Genomic DNA, 7,393 nt, shown 5'->3' with positions numbered 1-7,393 from the left:
GTGGACACTGATCTCAATGTGCTACCAACGTTTTTATAGTTGTTGATTTTGTCAACTCTTTTGGTATTTGATCTGCAGTATATATCCTGAATTGTATTTTGAACGTATATCAATAACTTTTTCCAGAATGGCTAGTAATTAAAAGGGCAGATGGAGAAAGGCTTAAACAGGCTTTCAATCAGTTACTACTAATAAAATTCAATTGAGAAATTTTTTCCAAATAATTTTGTTGTTAGCATTCATATAAGTTAAGAAATAGTGCACATAAAATGTATAATTACATTAACTCACATCGCTCTAAGATTAGAATCGATAGCAAACATCACTGAAGATTCTGTGTGGTCTGTTAAGGAAGAATGTCCATTGGGACTGGACACCGTCCACACTGCGTGACAGCAACTGTACTGATCATACTGCTTACTGACTCCACAGGAAGCCAGAGCTAGTCTCTAACACAAGGAGAAGGGGTGTTTAAAACAACATTACATAGCCAATTTGAAGGCATTGATTTTTGAATGCAGCCTTTTCACTTTTCTTACTGAAAATAAATGGCACAAAAGGGTTCTGATTGTCCTCAAGCAGAGAAGAAATCCAGATTGGAAGAAAATCCAGTTTCAGAGTCACTTATGAAGAGCATTCATTTCCTGATAAAGAGACATTGTGCAAAGACATTCTGCTTGTATCTCAGGGAACAAAATCCCGGTGCAGTCAATTACTAACGACAGGGTAGCTGAAATGAACGTCGAGCTATCTAAAATGACAAGCAGCAAGAACAATGACCAAAGACCAAAATTTCACTAGCGATACCTCACAATTGACTCCAGAGAAATGAATCTAGGCCACACCACAACATAGACGGTGCACAATGTAAACGGGTGTGTGGTAGAGAGGTGCCAATTCTCTTTGAAGACGCTGCTGAAAAACAAGAATCCATGCTCTGTAGCATTTTCTGAAAGCCCTCACGTCGTGCTCTCTTCCGTTTCTAATTCATGTGCTTTCAGAATCAGGTCCTATTAGAGAACTTTATTTCTAGGCTCATTAGTCTTCATCAGCTTTTATTGTCTAATAGATTGGTTTAGAGTTAGTCATTCTTAAACTCAATGCAACCTGCTTTTTTTTTTAAACATTTTATTAGGGGCTCATACAACTATTACCACAATCCATACATATACATACATTAATTGTATAAAACACATCTGTACATTCTTTGCCCTAATCATTTTCTTTTTTCTCTCTCTCTCTTTCTTTTTTTAACATTTTATTAGGGACTCATACAACTCTTATCACAATCCATACAGCAACCTGCTTTTGATACACTTTTTCTTTTTAGACTTCAAACCATGAAGATTATACTCAGCATATTTTTAAGTTTCTAGATGTCTGACTCTTCAAAGTCTAGAGAAGGCTTTCCCAATAGGCCATATTTCATGGTAGCTATAAAGCCCTCTCGGTCATCGAACTCCTTCCTGGTGCACAGAATTGAGCCTAGAAAGACTATTTTTTGTCATCTGAGAGTTGAAATTGTGAATAAGGGAGGGACTGAGTTTATCACATGTACTGATTTTAGGCAAATAAATCTTCCAGCATTAGAAAATGTGGCCATGCCCTTTTCCATACATATTTGTGGTGTCTTCACTTTGAGTCAGTTTTTTTTTATTAACACCAGAAAACTAGCATCCTTCAGTGATCCCACTATGTTGGTTTCTGTCCATGTTTACGTAAATGCTCTCCATCCTGCTTGAAACACCTCTTAGCAAGTGTCTATATTGTTAAGGCTCTTCATCTTCAAGTATACCTGAAGATTATGTACAAATTAGGCCCTCTTATTGCTTCTTTTACGCCTCAATCATGACCTGTTTCTGGCTTAACTAAGAGCTGCAACAGATACCATATTGGGCTTTGCAGCATTCATTTCTTCTTCTTATCATTATTCTATTTTTGTTCCCATTAATATTGGTGCGAAATACCTTCTATCCACTCAAGACCTCTCATTTCTGGTTTCACCAATATAATCTAACTATTTAATGTAAACCAATCTACTATGTATGTTTAGATTAGAATTTTTAAGATGTTTTAATAAGCAAGAGAAGTTATTTGGAAAGTTTTCTTTGTCATGATACCTTTTTAATGATATTTTTTGTTGTTTTATCTAGTTTTTACCTAGTGACTTGCTCAGACTATGAAATATGATGCACTTGTAGCCTACCAAGAGGCGTGGCTAGCTTACTAATAATGTAAATGAGGTCTATGGCACCACCGAGGGAGGAAGAACATGCAAGTGAGGAGGAAGGAATCCTAAGGGGGGCCAGGGGGTAGTTTGGTCAGTTTTGCCATCAGGCTAGACTGAAAATGAGCCACGCAGGTGGTGGGAAGTGGGGAATCTCATTTGCATCAAGAAAGAAGAGACACTCAAAAGGAGCACATACAAGCTCCTGGATAGAACAGAAGAAAAAGTGCTAACAAAACTCAAAATTATAAAAATAGAACAGGCTGTCTGGTTGGATAGAGACTAGCTGAACCCTTCAGACTCTGACCTTCAGTTACTCTTCAGCCCAGAAACTGAACTAATCCTGGGCTCAATTTTCAACCAGACAATACACAGGTCTATAAGATGAACAGTAACTTTAGGGAGGCATTCGCTCCTTAGAATAGGAATTGGGGACCTTTTTCTGCCAAGGGCCCTTTGGATGTATAAAACATCAATCTTGGGCCCTACTGGTCAAACTTTCAATTAACTCACCCCTAATGAAAAGACTGAAATTTGTCTTTGGTGAGGACTGTGACCTTAGTTGATGTTGATGATCTCATGGGGCTTAGAGGGGATCAGGTTGGACATCCATGTCCTTGCCTGAGAAGACTCAACCATTTGAGATCAAAAGGACTTCATTTGCATAAGAAGTTCAGAAGTGTTAGGAAAGAAGGACAAAATGGAAACACAGGGAAGATGTTGGATAGTGATGTTACCTTGTGAGGTTTGCAAACAAAGGCCAGAAACAAAATCTGTATGAATTGCTGAATGGAAAACTGATTTGCTCTGTAAATCTTTGCTGAATTGACCATAAAAGGTTTCAGAAAGAATAAGGAAAAAGAGCCAAGAGGGAAGCACACTTCCTTTGGAGCCTAAATACGTGGGCTGAACCATCTCAATCTAGGTTCCAGAGAGCTATGATACCAGGGTTGGTGAAAGTCAATGAGAAGTGAAAGCAGATAAATGTGGCAACAGATGCAGCAGAACCAGGAGCTAGGCACAAAACAGAGAGGTGAGCTTGTTGGCCAGCAGAGAAAGGCAGGAGATGAGGCTTGCTGGTGGAGTAGAGTGCCTCTGGGCACTTACTTGGCAATGCTAGAAGAGCTTTGTAACACTTTCCTGTGCGGTTCAGAGGTCAAGTGATGGAGGATCCCAGAGATGAAGGTCCAGATAGAGTGATGCATGAGGGCAGAGCTGAGAGGAGGCTGTTCTAATTGAAGAAATGGATCTTCTGTGTTCCTGGATAGGTATCGTAACCTGCTGCATACCTAGTAATCCCATAACTGTGAGTATTATGTGTGAGTTCTTTGTGGCCACTGCAATGAGTTATCAAAACCAGAAAATGCCTTATGATGGAAGGTTGGTGTCAGATTTGTTGAAAAGGATTGAGGGTGGAGGATTAAATGACTTCAATCTCATGCAAATTACATATTTAGATCCAACTTCTTGCTATAGTCAATCCCAACTCAGAGTAACCTTAAATAGGAACTGTAAATCAATGCAAACAGAGTCCATTTGTCTCCCCAGTGGTTGTTGGTGGGTTTGAACCATTGACCTTAGGGTAAAAGTCAATGTTTAACTCACCCGGTCACCAAGTATCCTATGCCAGTTTTAGAACATTGTTTTGTAATGAAATTAATTTATATTTAAATCAACTGGAAATGTTTGATATTTAAATATCACTAGTAACAAAATAAATCACATTTTACAACTAATTGAAGTGCTCCAGTATTTTGCCATATGGTTAATCATAACCCCTGGATATGATGAAATGTTCTTCTATATATTATGTGGAGAAGCTGACTTAAATTTTGTCCATCTTGAATTGGTGAACAGATCCACAAAACACATAATGCACAAAAGACATCAAAGTCCCCTGAGAAACAGTGCCTCTGTTTATATCTATCTGGTAAGAGGATTTAAGTGGAACGACTACTGCTGCTATTACTACAACCTAACAACCTAAGTCTCTCTGGGAGCTGCTGAAATAAGATGCTCTCTTCTCTTTTTGACAAACTATGTTTATTAAAATCTACCCAAGCCAAAATTAATTGAATCAGATATGCTTGCATTTCTGAGAATGATAGATGCAGCTTTCAAGTTTCACAAGGAAGGTGATGAATGAAATATGTTTAGGGGGCAAAAAATTGGCATTGGCAGATAATGCTCAATTTAATGCTGATTTTAGCTTCCTTTTGCCCAGTCTTCTGTGAATGTAGAAGAACGAAGGGAACGTGTGAATGTCTAATTTTCCTCAATCTAGATATGGCAATGACATTTAGTTTGGGGCAGTAGGATATAAGCAGGATAAACTAGAGATTTCCATGTGTCCAACCAAAGTCTCATGTGTAGATTTTTCTTCTCTGTTTTTCATCTTTACTTCTATTTTTGTTTGGGGCACTGAGAATGCCCTCACTGGGGCAGAGTGAATCCCTACTAGATCATACCTCCCTAACATAACAAAAATGAACCTTGGAAGGAGAGAAACAATGAGCAAAAGGGAAATAAAGATTCCTAGACTATCTAACAATGAATGAAAGTAAGCTGTTGGGAGGACCTGAGGACTCCACTTCAGGTACCAGCATGGTTTGTGTCGCCTCTTTTAAGGCTTGTGGCCTAAATCCAGACTCGCTGCCATTGAGTCAGTGCTGACTCACAGTGACCCCCTATGGGTTTTAGAGCTGTAACTCCTTATGGGAATAGAAAGCCCAATCTTTCTCCCTTGGAAGTGCTAGTGGTTTCTAACTGCCAATCACAGGCCAACGCATCTTCACGACACCACCAGGAGTCCCAGGGCAATCCAAATCCAGTCCTACGTGGCTGTTAAGTTCCTAATTAAAACAACCAATATAAAAATGGCAATGCTAAATAAGGAATCCCAGTGCTCTTCATAAGACTTTAACACAACACAGGATATCCCAAAATCTCTTAATATAAAAAGTTGGAGGGAAATGTAATTCATTTCCAAGATGAAAGAGAAAGTAAATAAAACTTTACCTTTTGACTCTGATTTTGGAATTAACAGATAATAACTATCAAGCAGTTGTCAAAGCTAATATAACTGAGGTAAAGGGAAATGGATTAACTATAATTGAAAAGATGGCAAATCTCAATAAAGAGTTACAAAACTAAAACACAAAATTCTAGAACTAAAAATTACAATATGAAAAATTCAGATAAAATTTTCATTTTAATTAAGCTAAATACTTTTTGTTTCTGAATAGATGTAAAATGATAAGAAATAAAAAATTATCGTTCTATCTTAACACTGAGATAAAACTAGATACACCAAACCCCAAACCAGCCTGTCACAAGTTTTCAAAGATATAATTGTGCTTATGTATGTGTATATAAATGCACATATAGTTATGAGTATATATGTATATATAAAAAGGTAAGTAAAAAAGTATTGCCACTAGGGTTCTAGTTCATATATACATAGATTATACCAAACAAATCGTGTTTTCAAAAATGAGTGGCTGACAGCACACATGTTCTATAAGGAATATACTTTTCTTTTTCTCATTAAGGTGTCTTTTTAAAGAGGGTGACATTTTGTCAATAGCTTCCAATGAAATCTACTAGGCCAGTTAAATTCAAAACAGAGCAATCAGCTCAAATGGTTATGGTAACTGTTTATTTTGGATTTTGAAAGAGGAATCTTGATACATTTTCTCAAATGATGCAGATCTTTCAAGGGAGTTTATTAAGAAGAAGTGTTATTACAAGAATCTACATATAGCCTCCTCCCTGGGGGATGGACAGCAGAGAAGAGGGCGGGGGGAGACGTTGGACAGTGTAACATATGACAAAATAATAATAACTTATGAATTATGAAGGGTTCATGAGGTAGGGAAGAGTGGGGAGGGAGGGGGAAAATGAGCAGCAGATAATAAGGGTTCAAGTAGAAGGCAAATGTTTTGAGAATGATGATGGTAACAAATGTACATATGTGCTTGATACAATGAATGTATGTATAGATTGTGATAAGAATTGCATGAGTCCCCAATAAAATGGTTTTTTTTAATTTAAAAGAAGAAATGTTAAGAAAATTTAAACTATCAATGAGGTAAAACCAATGAGGATGCCAAAAACAAACTTCTTGGTATGTTGTAAACCCAAGGTATAGAATTCTTCATGGAAGAGTTAGAGAGATAGAAACAATACCTTCAGAATTGTATAGACCTAGATGGGAAAAAAATGTCAAGAAATAATAGCTTCAATTTTTGCTATTTTTATTTAATAAAGTTTCCAATGATTTTGTAACAATACTTTTTGTCTTATCCTTATATGTACGGAATAGTTATCATCATTCCAGATCTTTCAGAATAAAAGTATGTTCCATACATTCTTCATACACTGGTGTCTCAGAAATAGATGGCCATTTTGCTGGGGAGTCTATGGGTGAATTTGAACCTCCAACTTTGTAGTTAGCAGCAGAGAATTTTAATTGGGACTCTATATAAGAAAAATTTGGCCTTACACATTAGCAATCATATAAAAACCCTCGCTAAAACATCCACTTCCGGTTGTACTCCAGCTGGAAGATTACATTTTAAATGTCCTGAGAGGTCAGATTGCCATCAGTATCTCTTCCTGTAGACATGGCCCCTGGACATGGACATGGACATGACCATCATAAAATGGAACTTGCAGATTATAGACAGTGGAAGACAGAAGGGACACCATTAGAAATTGTCCAGGAGAAACTGGCTGCACAGGGGCTAAGAGATCCATGGGGCCACAATGAAGCTTGGTGATACATGGGTGGATTTGCAAACAATGCTTCCTTTCTTGGTGCAATATTAAAAGGATTCAAGTGGGGATTTGCTGTCTTCATGATAGCTGCAGGGGTTGAGTATTTCCTGGAGTCCCCACATAAAGATAAGAAGAATCACTGAAGCTGGTTCCCAGAAATATCTTAGTGGCTAATTAATATCTTATAGAAATAAGATAGCTATACCATAACCTTCTTCTCTGTGTATTTGTTCATTAAATAAAACAAGTAAGATGTAATAAAATTTAAAAAATCAAAAGAAAAACCCGGGCAGAAAGACAAGGCATTTTGTGAAAAGAAGATCTATAGCTGATATTTAATATAGATCAAATCCACTGCCAATGAGTCTATTTGTTTTGGCAAGGCAA

The 7,393-nt window shown here is 37.3% G+C and overlaps 1 pseudogene; it reads left to right on the top strand.

Moving 5' to 3' along the window:
* Positions 1–6,852: 6,852 nt before the first annotated feature.
* LOC142447227 (NADH dehydrogenase [ubiquinone] 1 beta subcomplex subunit 3 pseudogene) lies at positions 6,853–7,149 on the top strand (annotated as a pseudogene).
* Positions 7,150–7,393: the final 244 nt, after the last annotated feature.

Source organism: Tenrec ecaudatus, chromosome 4 (genome assembly GCF_050624435.1).
Source record: "Tenrec ecaudatus isolate mTenEca1 chromosome 4, mTenEca1.hap1, whole genome shotgun sequence".
Classification (NCBI taxonomy): Eukaryota; Metazoa; Chordata; class Mammalia; order Afrosoricida; family Tenrecidae; genus Tenrec; species Tenrec ecaudatus.
This window is presented reverse-complemented; position numbering and strand designations above follow the sequence as displayed.